At 45.9% G+C, this 17,973-nt stretch overlaps 1 protein-coding gene across 2 annotated transcripts in view; it reads left to right on the forward strand.

Moving 5' to 3' along the window:
* Positions 1-17,973, forward strand: part of GRM8 (glutamate metabotropic receptor 8) — a 599,685-nt gene that overhangs the window by 385,449 nt on the left and 196,263 nt on the right. The gene's annotated exons all lie outside the window — the stretch shown is intronic.

Here is a 17,973-nt window from a genome sequence, read left to right on the forward strand (position 1 = left end):
TAATGTTCACCTGATACATCATCATGACAACTGTCTGTCCAGTCTAGATCTCTGAGCATTTCCCAGAATGAATATAATGGCATAAGAAAAGTATGTAAAATCCTTTGATTAAAAAAAAAAAAAACATGAATAGAAGATTGTGTGAGGTAGGTTTAGGGAAATTAATTTAATGCTTTAGTAAGAGGTTTTATTTAACATCTTAGTGTCTTGATTAAAGACACCTAAGAGAGATCTTAAGCAAAGGACTCCCGAAACTAAATAATAGTATTTTCAGATTTGAAGGAGAATCTGTGAAATAAGTCTGGACATTCCAATAAAAAAGGGAGGGTAGAATAATGTGTTACAGAATACTAAACAGAAAGAATTTGGCATAAGTAATAGGTTCTTAATGGGCCAGATGGGAGAGACTGTGAAAAGAATGGAATGGAGGAGGAATATAGGATATATGACTGGAAGGGACCTCATAGGTCACATTATACCTAGTCCTTTACTATCACATACAGGGTCAATATGCTGTTGCATTGATTTTTTTTTTCATAGCTACATTAAAAACAATTTACTTCTTCTGCTCTTACTCTTCCTATTGGAAGACTATCCCAGTATCTTGGTAGTGGTAATTAGAAGCCTTTTTTAATGTCTAACCTATATGTATTCATGTACTGTTTCTACTGTTTTTTTGTGCCAACACTGTCCTTGGCTTAAACAGATTTTCTTACCCCATGGTGTTCACCTCTCTCACTCATTTGTAGAAAAATATATTTTCCTTTTTAGTCATTATTTTTTCAGGCTAAACAAATCAAGGTCTTTTAGTTTTTTCACATTAAAGAAGTTCTCCATTCTAGTAATAATCCTGTTAGTCTTTCTCTACACCTGTTCCATTCTGAATTCATTTTTCTTAAACACAGTGGGGAGGGCGGGGGGATGAGTGTATGCAGTGTTCCAAAGGAAATTTACCATGTCTTGTACAATGGCATTAATACTTCCCTATCTGGAAAAAAGGTTCTTGGTTGTAGCCGTGTTGATCTAAGGACATAGGAAGACAAGGTTCTTTGGGTAGATGTGATGAATTTTATTAGACCAACTAAATAGTTGGAGAAGTTGTTCTTTGCAAACTTTCAGGCACAAACCTGAAGAAAGAGAGCTTTGGGACCATGAAAGACAGGGGGTGGACAGCAATACGGCACAGGTAAGGAACGAGAAGGTAAGAGACAAAGAGCCCTTTGGGACTTGGAGCGGAGGGGCAGCAAAGGCACCAGTCGCAGGGCTCAAGTGCCTATATACTAATGCTAGGAGCATGGGGAACAAGCAGGATGAACTAGCGCTCCTGGTTGCACTAAACGCCTATGACTTAGTGGGGCTGACGGAAACCTGGTGGGATTCATCCCATGACTGGGCGGTACATATCGAGGGCTATAGATTGTACAGAAAGGACAGGGTGGGGAAAAAGGGGGGAGGGGTTGCGCTCTATGTTAAGGAGCAATATACATCAACCCTCATCAAGACAGAATCAAAGGATGAGGAAGTAGAAGGACTGTGGGTTAGGCTAAATGGGGGGCAAGGAGAAAAGGATTTGGTGGTAGGGGTCTGCTACAGACCCCCACATCAAGGGGAAGAAATAGATTTGGGGCTCCTGAGGCAACTCTCGGAGACCATAAAAGCTAAAGAGGCGGTGGTCATGGGGGACCTAAACTACCCGGACATCTGTTGGGAGACACAGACAGCAAAGTCCCACCGCTCACGCAGGTTTCTAACCTGTGTACAGGACCTCCACCTGACGCAGGAGGTACATGGTCCCACTAGGGGGAATGCCTTACTGGATCTGGTATTGGCAACGGGGGATGACATAGTAGGGGACCTACAGATCGGTAGCCATCTGGGGGACAGTGATCACCTAAAAATACAATTCAACATAAGGCGTCGAGTGGGTAAGGTAACTAGTAGGGTGAACGTGCTGGACTTTAGGAAAGCTGATTTCAGTGAACTCAGGCGATTAGTGAAGGATGCACTACAGAGTAGTAGTTTTGAAATGATGGGAGCCCAAGAAGGGTGGCTGTGCCTTAAGGAAACTATCCTTCGAGCACAAAGCGAGACGATCCCCGTGAGAGGTAAAAGAGGGAAAGGGGCCAGGAGGCTTCCCTGGCTGACCAGAGAAATCCAGGGCAGACTAAGGGCCAAAAGGGGAGCACATAAAAAGTGGAAACAGGGAGAGATCACCAAAGAGGAATATACCTCTTCTGCTCATGCTTGTAGGGAGGCAGTTAGACAGGCCAAAGCTACCATGGAGCTGAGAATGGCAACCCAAGTAAAAGACAATAAGAAATTGTTTTTTAGATATATAGGGAGTAAAAGGAAGGCCCAGGGAGGAATAGGACCTCTGCTAAATGGGCAGAAACAATTGGTGACGGACAGAGGGGACAAGGCTGAACTCCTCAACGAGTTCTTCGCCTCAGTGTTCCTAAGTGAGAGGCATGACAAGTCTCTCACTGGGAGTGTAGGGAGGCAGCAGCAAGGCACCAGACTTCCATGCGTGGACCCTGAGGTGGTGCAGGGTCACTTGGAAGAACTGGATGCCTTTAAGTCGGCAGGCCCAGATGAGCTCCATCCGAGGGTACTGAAGACACTGGCCGACATCATTGCAGAGCCACTGGCGGGAATATTTGAATGCTCGTGGCGCACGGGTCAAGTCCCGGAGGACTGGAAAAGGGCCAGTGTGGTTCCCATTTTCAGGAAGGGGAGGAAGGAGGACCCGGGCAACTATAGGCCAGTTAGTCTCACCTCCATCCTTGGCAAAGTCTTTGAAAAAATTATCAAGGCTCACATTTGTGAGAGCCCGGCAGGGCAAGTTATGCTGAGGGGAAACCAGCATGGATCTGTGGCAGGCAGATCGTGCCTGACCAATCTAGTCTCTTTTTATGACCAGGTTACAAAATGCCTCGATGCAGGAGGAGGGGTGGATGTCGTATACTTGGACTTCAGGAAGGCCTTTGATACGGTATCCCACCCCATACTGGTGAACAAGTTAAGGGGCTGTGACTTGGATGACTGCACAGTCCGGTGGGTGGAGAATTGGCTGGAGGGTCGCACCCAGAGAGTCATGGTGGATGGGTCGGTTTCGACCTGGAAGGGTGTGGGCAGTGGGGTCCCGCAGGGCTCGGTCCTTGGACCAATACTCTCTAATGTCTTCATCAGCGACTTGGATGAGGGAGTGAAATGTACTCTGTCCAAGTTTGTAGATGACACTAAGCTATGGGGCGAAGTGGACACGGCGGAGGGCAGGGAGCAGCTGCAAGCAGACCTGGACAGGTTAGACAAGTGGGCAGAAAACAACAGAATGCAGTTCAACAAGGAGAAATGCAAAGTGCTGCATCTAGGGAGGAAAAATGTCCAGCACACCTACAGCCTAGGAAATGACCTGCTGGGTGGCACGGAAGTGGAAAGGGATCTTGGAGTCCTAGTGGACTCCAAGATGAACATGAGTCGGCAGTGTGACGAAACCATCAGAAAAGCCAATGGCACTTTATCGTGCATTAGCAGATGCATGACAAATAGGTCCAGGGAGGTGATACTTCCCCTCTATCGGGCGCTGGTCAGACCGCAGCTGGAGTACTGCGTGCAATTCTGGGCGCCGCACTTCATGAAGGATGAGGATAATCTGGAGAGGGTCCAGAGAAGGGCCACTCGTATGGTTAAGGGCCTGCAGGCCAAGCCCTACGAGGAGAGACTAGAGAAACTGGACCTTTTCAGCCTCCGCAAGAGAAGGTTGAGAGGTGACCTCGTGGCTGCCTATAAGTTCATCAGGGGGGCACAGAAGGGAATTGGTGAGTATTTATTCACCAAGGCGCCCCCGGGGGTTACAAGAAATAATGGCCACAAGCTAGAAGAGAGCAGATTTAGATTGGATATTAGGAGGAACTTCTTCACAGTTCGAGTGGCCAAGGTGTGGAACGGGCTCCCAAGGGAGGTGGTGCTCTCCCCTACCCTGGGGGTCTTCAAGCGAAGGCTAGATGTGTATCTAGCTGGGGTAATGTAGGCCCAGCACTCTTTCCTGCTTATGCAGGGGGTCGGACTCGATGATCTATTGAGGTCCCTTCCGACCCTAGCATCTATGAATCTATGAATCTATGAAAAACACCCTTCTTCAGGCATAGGGGGAGTTTACTGGTGTACTATGTGCTTTCCTGGGTAGAACAGAACCTGATATGCAAAATGCAGGTCTGTGAAAGTGTAAATGTGTGGCAGTGAGTATCAGCAGGAGTGGGAGACAATAGGTGTGAGATGGGTGGGTAGGGAGTGGGGAGTGAAGAGGGAATGTTGAACTGGTGATAGAATGTAGCTGGTAAAATGCAAGTTACCTGGGACTAACCTGCTTGCATTTTACCAGCTATACTATATCACCAGTTCAATATTCCCCCTTGTTGTCGTCCCCCTCACCTACCCATCTCACACCTATTTCCCCCCATTCCCTCTGATACTTACCGCCCTCTGATCCTCACTGCCACAGATACAAAAACACTACCAAAGATTTTTACAACATCCATCCAACATAAAAAGAATAAATGTAACCAATTACTATAGGAACAACTTCCCCAGCCATTAAACAACCATCAGAGAAACAACAGCAATACTGTACAACATTCCGACCTCATACCCGATGAACCAGTCAACCCTCAAATATTATCAATCTCTCCACACACACAGTTACCAAAGCTGAAACTTCTGTCTTCTAAAAGCCGTAATTCCTTAATAAAACTTGGTGATTATGGCATTGATGCCTGCACAGGTAGAAGGGTGGCAAATTGGCTAGATGCTCGCATTCAGAGAGTGGTGGTGGGTGGGTTGTTTTTGACTTGGAGGGGTGTGGGCAGTAGAGTCCTCCAGGGCTCGGTCGTATGGCCTGTACTGTTCAACACCTTTATCAGTGATTTGGATGTGGGTGTGGAATGCATGCTGTCCAAATTCACTGATGGTACCAAGTTGTGGGGTGAGGTGGGCACAGTGGAGGGGAGGGACAGAATCCAGCTAGATCTAGACAAATTACAGAGGTGGGTGGATGAGAATAGGATGGAATTCAATGCAGATAAGTGCAAGGTACTCCATCTAGGGAGAAGGAACCAGCAACACACCTATAGGCTGGGGAATACTGTTCTTGTCAACACAGTGGCAGAAAGAGGTCTTGGAGTCATTGTCTCCAGGATGAACATGAGCTGCCAGTGCGAGGAAGCAGTCAGTAAGGCTAACTGCACTTTGTCCTGCATCTAAAGGCTGACCTCGTGAAGGAACACCTTGAGAAGCTGGATACCTTCAAGTCAGCCAGCCCTGACAATCTACATCCCAGGGTACTCAAGGAGCTGGTGAGCATCATAGCCCAGCGTCTGACATGAATCTTTGAAAACTCCTGGCACTCAAGTGTAGTGCCAAAAGACTGGAAGAAGGTCATTGTGGCGCCGAACTTCAAGAAAGGGAGGAAAGTGGATCTGGCTAAATATAGGCCCATCAGCCTGACATCTATCCTGGGGAAGATCTTAGAAAAGTTTATTAAAGAGGCAATCCTTAATGGACTGGCTGACACCAGCATCCTAAGGGATAGCCAGCATGGGTTTGTTGCTGGTAGGTCTTGCTTGACCAACCTCATTTCCTTCTACAACAACGTGACCTATCACCTGGACAAGGGAGAGGAGATTGATGTCATATATCTTGACTTCCAAAAAGTGTTCGATCTGGTATCCCATGATCACCTCTTGGGGAAACTGGCCAATTGTGGCCGTGGGTCCACCATGATCCACTGGCTGGAAAACTGGCTCCATGGTCAGTCCCAGAGGATAGTAACTGATGGCAGTCACTCATTATGGTGTCCTGTGACCAGTGGGGTCCCCCAAGGCTCTGTCCTTGGACCCATATTGTTCAACATCTTTATTAGTTATGTGGACATTGGAGTCAGAAGTGGACTGGCCAAGTTCGCCGATGACACCAAACTTTGGGGCAAAGAAAGCATCCACACCAGAAGACAGGTGGGTAATCCAGGCTGACCTGGACAGGCTCAGCAAACGGGTGGATGAGAACCTGATGGTGTTTAACACCGAAAAATGCAAGGTTCTCCACCTTGGGAAGAAAAACCTGCAGCATCCTTATAGACTCGGCAGTGCTACACTGGCTAGCACTACGGAAGAAAGAGACTTGGGGGTCATCATTGACCACAAGATGAACATGAGCCTGCAGTAGAATGCTGTGGCTAGTAAAGTGACCAAAACACTGGCTTGCATCCATAGATGCTTCTCAGGTAAATCCCGGGATGTCATTTTCCCCTTGTACTCAGCCTTGGTGAGGCCGCAGCTGGAGTACTGCGTCCAGTTTTGGGCTCCACAATTAAAAAAGGATGTGGAGAAGCTTGAGAGAGTCCAGAGGAGAGCCACGCGCATGATCAGAGGTCAGGAAAACAGATCTTACGATGACAGGCTGAGAGACATGGGACTCTTTAGCCTGGAAAAGCGTAGGCTCAGGGGTGATCTGATGGCCACCTATAAGTTTATCAGGGGTGACCACCAGTATCTGGGGGAACATTTGTACACGAGAGCGCCCCAAGGGATGATGAAGTCAAACGGTGATAAACTACTGCAAGACCATTTTAGGCTGGACATAAGGAAGAATTTCTTTACTGTCCAAGCCCGCAAGTCTGGAACAGCCTGCCATCAGAGGTGGTTCAAGCACCTATATCGAACATCTTCAAGAGGAAATTGGATGCTTATCTTGCTGGGATCCTATGACCCCAGCTGACTTCCTGCCCTTTGGGCAGTGGGCTGGACTCAATGATCTTCCAAGGTCCCTTCCAGCCCTAATGTCTATGAAATCTACAGATGCATCACAAGCAGGTCCAGGGAGGTGATCCTTCCCCTCTATGCAGCATTGGTCAGGCCACAGTTGGAGTACTGTGTCCAGTTCTGGGTGCTGTACTTCAAGAGAGATGTGACTAGCATTGAGAAGGTCAGAGGAGGGCCACATGTATGGTCAAAGGGCAGCGGGGCAGGCCCTATGAGGAGAGGCTAAAGGGCCTGAACCTATTCAGCCTCCACAAGAGAAGGCTGAGAGAGGATCTGGTGGCTGTTTACAAACTCACCGGGGGGACCAGCGGGAATCGGGGGAGGCTTAGTTTCTCCAGGCGCCACCCAGGTTTACAAATTAATGGCCACAAATTGTTAGAGAGAAGGTTCAGGCTGGACATCAGGAGATATTATTTTACAGTTCAGGCTGCCAGGATCTAGAATGGGCTCCCAAGTAAGGTGGTGCTCTTTCTTACCTTGGGGGTCTTCAAGAGGAGGCTGGACAGATATTTGGCTGGGGTGATATGATCCTGGCACCCATTTCTGCCCGGGGCAGGAGATCAGGCCTGGTGATCTGTTTAGGTCCCTTCCGACCCTAAGTACTATGATACCTTACAGTGGACAAAATTTGAACCTTGACTGCTATATTAACTGCTTCAGGGAAAGAATGAACAATGAAATAATCAACAAACACTACCAGAATAACATCTCCATCTCAGAGAGAAGGTCCATAGAATCTCTAAAATCCAACCAGCAGATAAAGGAGGAGCTATAGTTATCCTTAACCATAAATGCTAGATAAAAGATCCCAACAGGTAGCTCTCTGACACCACCTTCTACAAAAAACTAGAGGAAGGTCCAGCTCCCCTTTTCATCTTAAAACTCAAAATCACCATCACATAATTTCCTTCTGAACTACTAGAAAAACAACAAAAATTGATATCCCCACTACCTAATTCAGGGACTTTTTTGCATGCTCTCTAAAATCCACAAACAAGGAAACCCAGGCAGACCTATAATATCCAACCATCGGGCCCTAACTGAAAAGATAGCAGGTTTCATCTAAGTCATTGATGCTAAGACTTCTTGTCACCCAAAGACTGAGTTTTGTCCAAGACACAACAGACTTTCTATGAAAACTTTAAAAACACCACCTTCCCAACAGTACCCTCCTAGTTGCCATGGATGTTACCAGCTTATATACCAACATCCCCATACCAGGATAGCATCCAAGCCTGCCTTACATATGTACATGAGCAAGATTACAATTCAGAGTACCTAAAGATATTACTGAACTTACGCACTTAATCCTCACACACAACAACTTCAGTTTGAATAACCACCACTTTGTCCAGACCATGGGCACAGCTATGGGAATCAAAATGGCTCCACAATATGCCAGCCTTTTATGGCTCACCTGGAAGAAGAATTCCTCAAGAACTGTACCATCAAACCCCTGCTATCTCTAAGACATATAGATCATATCTTCATCATTTGGATGGAAAACCTGCAGGCTCTCATTGCTTTTTATCAAATTCAATAGCCATCACCCCTCAATCAGACTATCTCTTAAATACTCCAGCATAAACATTTCCTTTTTAGACATTATGATCAATATCCAGAATGGTAAAATACAAACCACCATATACAAGAAACCCACAGACCAACATACGTATCAACACAGAACCAGAAATCACCCTAAATTCACCAAGAAAGCTGTAATACAGAGCCAAGCCCTCCAATATCACCAAATTGGCACTGAGGAGAATATCTGTGATCATCACATTGCAAATCTCAAAAGGGCTTTCACCCAACAAGGACGCTCCTCCAGCAAGATAGAAAGAGCCACCCAGATACCACGTGAAGAATTGCTGCAGCACAAAAACAAAATCCCCATGAATCACACATCATTAGTTATGACAGACAATCCTTCCCTGGAACCTACATGGAAAATCCTCAAACAATTGCAACCCATACTAGAAGAAGACCCAATTCTTAAAGAGACCTTTCCAGAACCACCTATCCTAGTCTTCAAACAAGCACTGAACCTCACAAACCTTATCACCAGAAGCAAACTTCCTATGCCCCAAAGCACACCTGGGGTGGGCACCTGCCAAAGGGTGGAGCTACCCATGAGGCCCTCGACAGCTTGCCAAAACTTGGTAAGTGGCCCTTCACCCAAAATATTTGTCTGCCCTGGTGGTTTACATGGCTGGCCCCAAAGGGTGAGTGGGGGGAAGAGGAGGGGCATATAACCTCTCCCTGAAACACTCTGTCATTCATGACGGGCAATTGGCTAGACCCTTTATAAATGTATTGGATGTAAAAAATCATGGGCTAAATATAGACATTGGATTTATGGTACATTATATCCTGCCTGCCATCTGTTAATCCCATGTAACCTGTCTGTATTTTACCAGCTACAGTCTGTCACCAGCCTTACATTCCTGCTTTCCTCCCCACATACCTGTCTCACACCTATTGTCCTCCATTCCCTCTGATCCTCCTTGCCATACATTTGCATTTTCACAGACCTGGATTTTGCTTATTGGCTTCTGTTCTACCAGGAGAGCACATATTACACCAGCAAAGCTTTTGTGCCCAAAAGCTTGCAAAGAACAATTTTTCCAACTGTTTAGTTGGTCGAATAAAAGATATCACATCTGCCCAAAGAACCTTGTCTGCCTATCCAGAAAACCCCCAAACCAAAACAAACAAAAAAACTAGTCTGACAAATCCTAGGAATTCATTTGCACTTTTCCTGACCATATCACATAGGTGGCTAATGGTAACTTTCTTACTTGTTCTTAAATCCATATTTTGTACCATTATATTTCATCCTATTTCTATTCTAGTCTTTAAGATCTTTCACTTTTTTCGGTAAGATACTTCTCTCCTCCTGGACGGATGAAGCCTCCCAACTTAAGGTCCCTGGCACATTTCATTAGCATACTTTTATCTTCCCCCAAAATAATTTAAAAAATTGTAAGATAAAATTGTTCTCAATACAAATCTTTCAGGAAATCCATGGATAACTTTCTTCTAGCCTAAAAACTCAATTTTCAGCACAATCCACTATAGTCAACACTTTAACCCTTGTTTAGAAAGTCAGTCAAGTAATATAAGAAAGAAATCAAGTTATTTTAGCTTAGTCTACTTTTGGTTAGGCCATGTAGCATTTTATACTGTTTTACATTTATTTCTATGTTTTGCCTGTAGATCTTTATGGATAGGGTACTCAAAGATCAAGTAAATGGAGTTAGGGATTAAATAAAATATTAGTACAGTGTAGTAAAGAGATTACTATGGGTTTAAAACTATTTTTGAAACTAAGGAAGGTTTCCTTTCTGACAAAGTTGTTCTTATAGAAGATTCACTGGGTGCGTCTACATGAGACACTGACTGTGTAGCAGCTGAATAATATTGCATGGTAGTGTGTCACAGTGTGGACAGTGCTAATACACTACTGCACAGTTTTATTAGGCTGCTGCGTAGTAGTATCATTTAAAAATATTTGTCAGTGCTACTCTGCAGTAACTCTGGTTATTGCACATTTATTTAGTACCTGTTTATACAAATACAAAAATTAAAGCGCAGTAACCCCTGTGAAGTAGTGTCTTATATAGACATATCCACTCTAGCCTTGTGAGGCATCATCTCCTGAATATTTTGAAGGCGCTTTTCTTGAACTAATCAAAGAGTGTGTCAAAAAATCTGGGACCAGTACATTTTTTTGAGTACGGCAATTGCCAAGAATGTTAAAAGCACTAATTTTCAGAGTTGGCACTGACTGTTGGCAAACTGGATCTAACTTGTATTATCAGGAGACAGGCTAATGAATTTCAGATTAACACAAAAGCTAAAATTAATAATTGAACTGAAAAGGTACTGCCAATCTTTGCTTGTTTTGTAGTGGCACAACTTAATCTGAGATCATTAGGTTTTCACTGCAATAACAACATCTACTGGGGCTGTAATTAATTTCTAAATGAATCCTTAGAGCACAGTTTAGTAGGAATAATAAAAGGGACTGTATAGAATGCTCAGTAGTCATCACTGCTGGATGTTCCCTAAAGGGATATCACTGGGTAAGCAATGCAGGATGTTTTTCATAGGGCTATACAGAGCAGGTACTATTCGATTCGACAGCCATGTCGAATATTAAACCGGGTCCCGCTTCAATTTGCTGTCTGTTTCTAGTCAAAGTGGGTCCACTTCGACTCGAGGTCAAAGCTCAGTCGAATATTTGAGCTGCTTCGACTTCCCCATAAGCTATAATGGGGAAGGACAAAGCAGGCTATAACTTTGGCATTTCTTGTCTGATCTTGAAGAAACCTGCAGAAGTGGTAGCTCCTGAGGAGCTGCCCACAATGTATGCCAAGTATCAACAAGATAGGTTCAGGGGGTGCAGAGAAACTGCACCCCAATTTCTTGAGAGCAAACCACTGGTAACTTCTATGTGCAAAACCACAGGGAGCTCAAACTTGCAGGAATAGTAGCTCCTGAGGACCCCACAAAGCCTGCCAACTTTCAACAAGATAGGTTCAGGGGGTTCAGAGAAACAGCACCCCAAATTCTTGAGAGAAAACCTCCTGTGACTTTGTGTGGAAAGCCACAGGAAGCTCAAAACTGTAGGCTTGCTAGTCCCTGAGGAGCCCATAAAGCCTGCAGGTTTCATGGTGATAGGTTCAGGGGTTTGGGGGAAACTGAACCTTAGGCTGTTGACAGACGAAACTCGTGATACAGAAGGAGTGAGGAGGGTGGCGTTCACTCCATCTGCACCTGGCACTTGGGGATCCCAGCAGCAGGAGGTTCACCTTGAGGAACACCAGCTGCTCCACCAAACCAGGATCCAAGCAGGTGCGGTGGGGTGTCACAACATCCGCAGCCATGCTGAACACCCTCTCATGTGGCACACTTGTCAGTGGACAGGACAGGTATTCCCAGGCAACTGTGACCAGATCCGGCCGCATCGGGCTGCGGGTTGCTCAGTAGGCCAAGGGGTCGCAGTCCAGGGGCTCCACAGGCTCAGCAAGATAGGGAAACACCATGGTGTGAGGGCTGTCTGCCTGATCCTGAGGTCTGGTGGGTCTGGACCCCTAATGTTTGCCATGGCCTTCACCACAGGCGCTGCCAATATGGGCTGAGGGGAAGACTGGCTCATGGATGGCAGGCTGGGTTCAGGCAGTGGACCCCCCTGCTTCATTTCCCCCCGCCTCCGCCATTCCACCTCCGTCACTTTCTTAATAAGTACCTCCCTCCAGTGACTCAGTGTTTCACTGCCACATATGATGCCCTTCACCCTTGGGTCACAGATGGCAGCTAGCATATGCACTGTGTTGGACCCCAAGGGTTCAAGCCTTTTCCTAAGGCCCTCCTTCAGCTGCCTCACCAGTGCCTGCACATCTGGTGAAAGCGGCCTGCCCCAGCCAGGAACTTTGGCCCCCAGGAAGCTCTCCATTTGGCTGCAGAGCTCCTTCACTATGGGGACCACTTGGCTGAGGAAGGCATCAGCAGCACTGAGGGTCTCAGTGGCCTTGAGGAAGGGCTTGAGGACCAGCAAGATCTGGGAGATGGCTTCCCACTCAGCTTTGGTCGGGGGGCTGCTGATCCCAAACTCCCCAAGCAAGGCTAGCTCATGGATGGCCTTCTGTTGCTCCACCGGCCTCTCGAGCATCAGGTATGTGGAGTTCCACGGAGTCTCCACATCCTGGATGATTCTGTGCTGCAGGACATTTAGCTCTGCTTGTTTGTCCCGCAGCATCTTGCCCCCTTTGATGCTCCAGTGCAAGTAGCCTGCCACCTTCCTGCATCTGGAAATGAGCCTGCTGGTGTTGCTGGCACTATCACTGGCAGCCCTGTCTCCCTCCAAGACATCCCTCACAATCAAATGTAAATTGTGTGCCACACAGCAAATACCAGCTAAGTTGGCATCACGGACTGCCTTGACCATATTGGCCCCATTGTCGGTGACCATGAAGCCGCGGGTGAGCTCAGCCTGTCCAATGCCCAGCCACCCCTGCACCATGTGGTTCATGGTCCCGCTTATCTCTGTTGCTGTGTGGGACTCATCCATCACTATGGTGTGAAGGAGAGCTCACCAATGGCCTGACTGGCCATGCCAGTGCCCAGTGAGGGAGAGGTACACGTGATCTCCACCCTGGCTGCTCCAGATGTCCGAGGTGAAGTGTATGGTCACCTGTGGACCTGCTTTGTGCAGCTCCTCCCTCAAAGTGCTCCCTGCATGCTTTGTATAGGGAGGACACCACTGTCTTGCTGAAGGTGGTGCATGTGGGCACCTGGTAGGATGGAGCCAGCAATGCCAGGAGCTGCCTGAACCCGGCCGCGCAACAAAGGTGAAGGGCTGGCCATCCAGAGCAAGCATCTCCCCAGTGGTCTGGGTGACCTTGCTCACATTTGCAACTGGTCCCTTTTGCCCCCAATGTTCCAGGTTGCCCTGCCTCTGTTGTGGGGGGACAGGGGCTGTGGAGCAAATAGGAACCGTTCCTGTGGCAAAGGGGTGGTACCTGTAGAGATGATTCAGCATCCCCGAGGTGGTCATGTGCTTTGTTCCTTTGCCCCGGCTGATTTTGGCTCAGCAGTGCACACAGATAGCAAATGTGGGATCATCTGCCAGCTCATAATTATCCCAGACCGTGCTAATACTAGGTCTTTCCCTCTGGCATGTGGGTGCATCTGTGGATGCTGCTGAACTCTTCCCCTCTTCAGCAGTCAGAGGCACAGCAAGAGAAAGAGCGGACTCAGATGAGCCACTTGCCTTCACCTTTACAGAGGCACTTGCTGAAGTGCTTTCTGGGAAAGACCTCATGGCTTGAAAGGAAAAAAACCTGAGAGGTGTTAAGTACAAACTCAACTGATTCCCCCTCCTTCCCCAGAACTTCCCTTGCCAGGGCACTGAGATCCAGATCCAGCACCAGCTCTTCTTCTGGCGCTGGAAGGTTCAGCATAGGCAGTGACACAAGGGTGGAGTGCACTGCTGTGTTGGCTGCAGTTATGGTGGGAGAGGTTGTGGCTGCTGTGTCTGGACATGAGAGAGTCTCAGGCACAGGCAGTGGCTCTGGTGGCACTGCTGCTCCCCTCTCTTTACTGCTTGTAGCAGCCTCATCCCTTACAGTGGGTGGAAAGAGGCTGTGTCTGAGTTTGGTGGGAGGAGAAACTGCAGCTCTCCCACTTGCAACCCCCCTTGCTCCCCTTCGTGCAGACTGGCCAGTGTGGCCACCTGCCTTTCCACTCCACTTCATAATGTGTTCATTCATGTGTAAACTGGAACCTCTAAGTGTGCTGTGCACTGCAGATTAGACTTCTGAATGTTATGTAAATGTGTTTGTGTGTGTAGATAATATATTGGGAAGCATTGGTGTGGTGGAAAGAATGAATGATGTATAAAAGAAAATATAAACTAAATTCCTATATATAGAATCGATCCTAGGCTACTACTAACCCTATCCAATATAAACATAAACTAATATGAAAACTAGTTATAAAATAAAAGCACCAAGTTCTCAGAAATCCCTGTTGCTAGCATTGCAAGCAGGGAATCTGTTGAAGATCAGGGCTGCCAGCTGTCATGGTCTGATGCAGAGGTGCTGGAGAACACCAGCAGCTCAGAAACTGACCCCAAGGCAGAAACCAGGGAGCTGAAAAACTGCTGCCTTTTATGCATTTTCTCTGGCCCTCCCCGAGAGCACTGGGATTGGAAGGGACCTCAGAGAATGGTGACAGATCACTGGCCAGCCACAAATGTCAGTCATGAAAGCACTCCTTCCCCCTCTTCCCTTCCCTCCCCTTACTTTCCTTCCCCCCCCCCCCAAGGAATCCAATATAGGCAAGTCGAATATTCAACAAGGGTTACTGTACTGTTAATATTCGACTTCCGGTATTTGATTCGACAGCTATTCGACCAGCAGCTATTTGACTCGACTTTCATTTTTCAAGGTTGAGTATGTCAAATATTTGTCGAATCGAATATTAAGTCGAAACTTTGCGCAGCCCTAGTTTTTAACTGTACATTATCCACAGTAAAGATTGTTTCTAAAAGATACTGCTTCCAGATAATACATAACTTTCTATCATATTTTCAATACTATACTGGTATTCCCGGAAGTACTTGTACATGAAGGAAGAGAAGGAAGATATAGTCCTTTTTTTAATGTATGTATATAGGAGATACAGTAAAGAGGAGAAGGTATTAAGGTTTTCCTTCCTATCTACTCCTTGATCTTTCCTGACATTGCCAACCAGCATACCAATTATTTAAAGTTGTGGTGAAATTATTCTTTATGTCCATTAGGAACAGGACTACTAACTCTTAATCTGACCTGGTTTTACACCATGATTGCAGATTTTTTGGTCACTACCAGGCTGATACCCAACTGAGATTTTTAAAGACAGAACTATCTGGTACTTGTTCTTAAATGGGAAACTATACTCATTGCCATGCCAGGAATTGTCCTTAATTAGCCGTAATATTTGTATCTCAAATGGTTGATCTATTTTTAAGATTTATGTTATGAAGTCTAGTGAATTCTGGAATTTTTAGACTTTTTTTTATAATGTGGACAATATTTCATTACGATATGTGTTTCTTAGGCTAATTCCACTCCCTTCTATGATTATGTAAACCATATTACATGCCATACAATTGTATAATATCCTTGTAGCAACTACAGCATTGACTCACATGGATAATAATGCTTGACATCTCAGCTGACATTCTTTTTAGGATTTTGCAAGGGGGAAAAAGGAGAGAAAGATGACTCTAAGGCCACTTTTTCCACAGGCTCTAGTTTCATAGTTTCATAGTTTGTAGGGTCGGAAGGGACCTGAGCAGATCATCAAGACCGACCCCCTGCCTTGGCAGGAAAAAGTACTGGGATCAAACAACCCCAGCAAGTTTTTCATCTAGCATTGTCTTAAAGACCTCCAGGGTAGGAGCCACCACCACTTCACTTGGAAGTTGGTTCCAGATCCTAGCCGCCCCAACAGTCAAGTAGGGCCTCCTCGTGTCTAGTCTGAATCTACCCTCTGCCAGCTTGTGACTGTTATTTCTAGTCACTCCTGGTAGTGACTAGAAGCAGCTTTATGACTGTTTCAAGAAACTAGATGAATAAAAGAGATACATAAGTTAATTGAAAAATTATAATGGCCTCAAATGCACTGCTTTTAGCCTTAAGTTTTAACTTAGAGCAAGACCAATGTTCAGGCAGGGTTACATATTCCCACAGGGTTTGTCTCATACACAGAGGCATTTGTATTTGCACTGTAATTATGATTGAAATCTAATTCAGAATCATTTAAAAAAATTGTCAGACAAATTTTGGGAGTGAGTGATGTGAGAAATGGCATGTTTTAAAAGCATACAGACCAAAAATCAATCTCCATTTTGAGTACATAAAGTTGTGAGTGTCCAAATATTTAAAAGTGAAAATGGAAGAGAATTTTTATTAGGTCAGTGTATAGAACATTAAGCTATACTGTGTGACTGGAACTGTAAGGGAGAATGACTTTTTAAATTGGCAATTCAATGCAATACTTTAGTAGAAATACTCCTTGTATATGATTCTTATTTCAAATGGTGACCTAAATATTCTAATATTATAAAAATCTAAGTTTGTCTGTAATGCTTTATTCATGCTCTGATTGGCTAACAAACAGCCAATCAGAGTGTGAACAAGTGTTCAAACAGGAGCAGTGGAATGCTGCCATGATGGTGTGGACACAGGGGATGGAGGAGGGGCGAGGCCAGTGCAGCAGTGTGGGGAGGGGAGGAATAGGCCCAGACCCAATGCACTGGAGGACCAGACCCGAGTGTGGGGAGAAGCCAGGTCACTGCAGTGGGTGGTGGGGAGAGGAAGCAGTGGGCCCGGGCCAACCTGGCGGCAACAGGGGGATTGGAGGAGTAGGCTTGGGGATGGCACAAGGGAGAGAGGGTGGGAGAGCAGTGGGCATGGGTCCAACATGGGGGAGGAGGCCCAATCCTCCTCCCCCAGCCACTGCTGCATTGGGCTGCATTGGGCCAGGCCTGCTCCCCCTCCCTATGTCAGGCCTGCTTCCCCTCCCCTGCATTGAGCTCATTCCCTCCCAGAATTGAGCCCATTCCCCCCCATGGTGGCAGTGGGGAAAGGGGAGGAGTGGGCCCAGGATGGAAAGGAGAAAACAAGCTGTGGCGCTGGGGGGAGCAGCAGGCCCAGGCCAATCTGGAGGCGGCGGAGTGAGGAGTATGCTGAGAGCTGATGCAGGGGAGGAGGGGGTGGGGGAGGAATGGGACCAGGCCCAGGGGAGAGAGGAGCCCCACTCTTCTCCTTCCCTCCCCCAGCTGCTGCCACATTGGGCCGGGCCTGCCACTCCGCCCACATGCCCCCTGTGCTAGGCTCGTCCCCACTCCATCCCCTGTGTTCCCACCAGGTCTGTTGGAATGCTTGTTCATGAATAAAGCATTATTCATTATGGACAGACAGACAGACAGACAAATGTAGGCTTTTATAATTTTAGAATATACGTGTATGTGTGTGTGTGTATGAATAATGAATTATTTAAGAAATATATATGATTATTTTGGAACACAATTATATTTTAACTTTCTCTAGAAATATTTGAACAGTTTAGTATAGGAAGGGCTTGGAAATGCGTGGAAATTTTGCTGTATATTGTAACACAGTTAAAGCCCAATTTTCTGAAATACAGAATGACTGTCACTTCTATTACTAAAAAGGATCTATGTAGATTCTGAAAATGGCCTCTAGGGCAAATATTTCCTTCTCCAATATATCTCAGTGACCTCTGATATGATGATAATCTTCTCATGTAGCTTAAATGTATCTTTTAGATTAGTGAAATCAATTTCTGTTGAATAGATATGAGAAAAATAATGCACATGTGGCATAGTCTGATGATCCCCATACACTTCCAATTTTAATCTCAATAAGAAACATTTTTCTTTTTTTTACAAATGTTTACATTTTATATACAAATACTTTCCAGAATATGAACTGTTTTCAGTGTCTGCCAATGCACCAGAATTAAAAACAAACACCAAAGAAGGCTTTCAAGGTTAGTAAAATCATTCCCAAAAAGAAGGAAAATGGCATTAATCAATATATGACTTAAAGATATGCTTACCATTCAAAATTTAACACTA

This window comes from Crocodylus siamensis, chromosome 4 (genome assembly GCF_052110815.1).
Source record: "Crocodylus siamensis isolate JL-2025a chromosome 4, ASM5211081v1, whole genome shotgun sequence".
NCBI lineage: Eukaryota > Metazoa > Chordata > Crocodylia > Crocodylidae > Crocodylus > Crocodylus siamensis.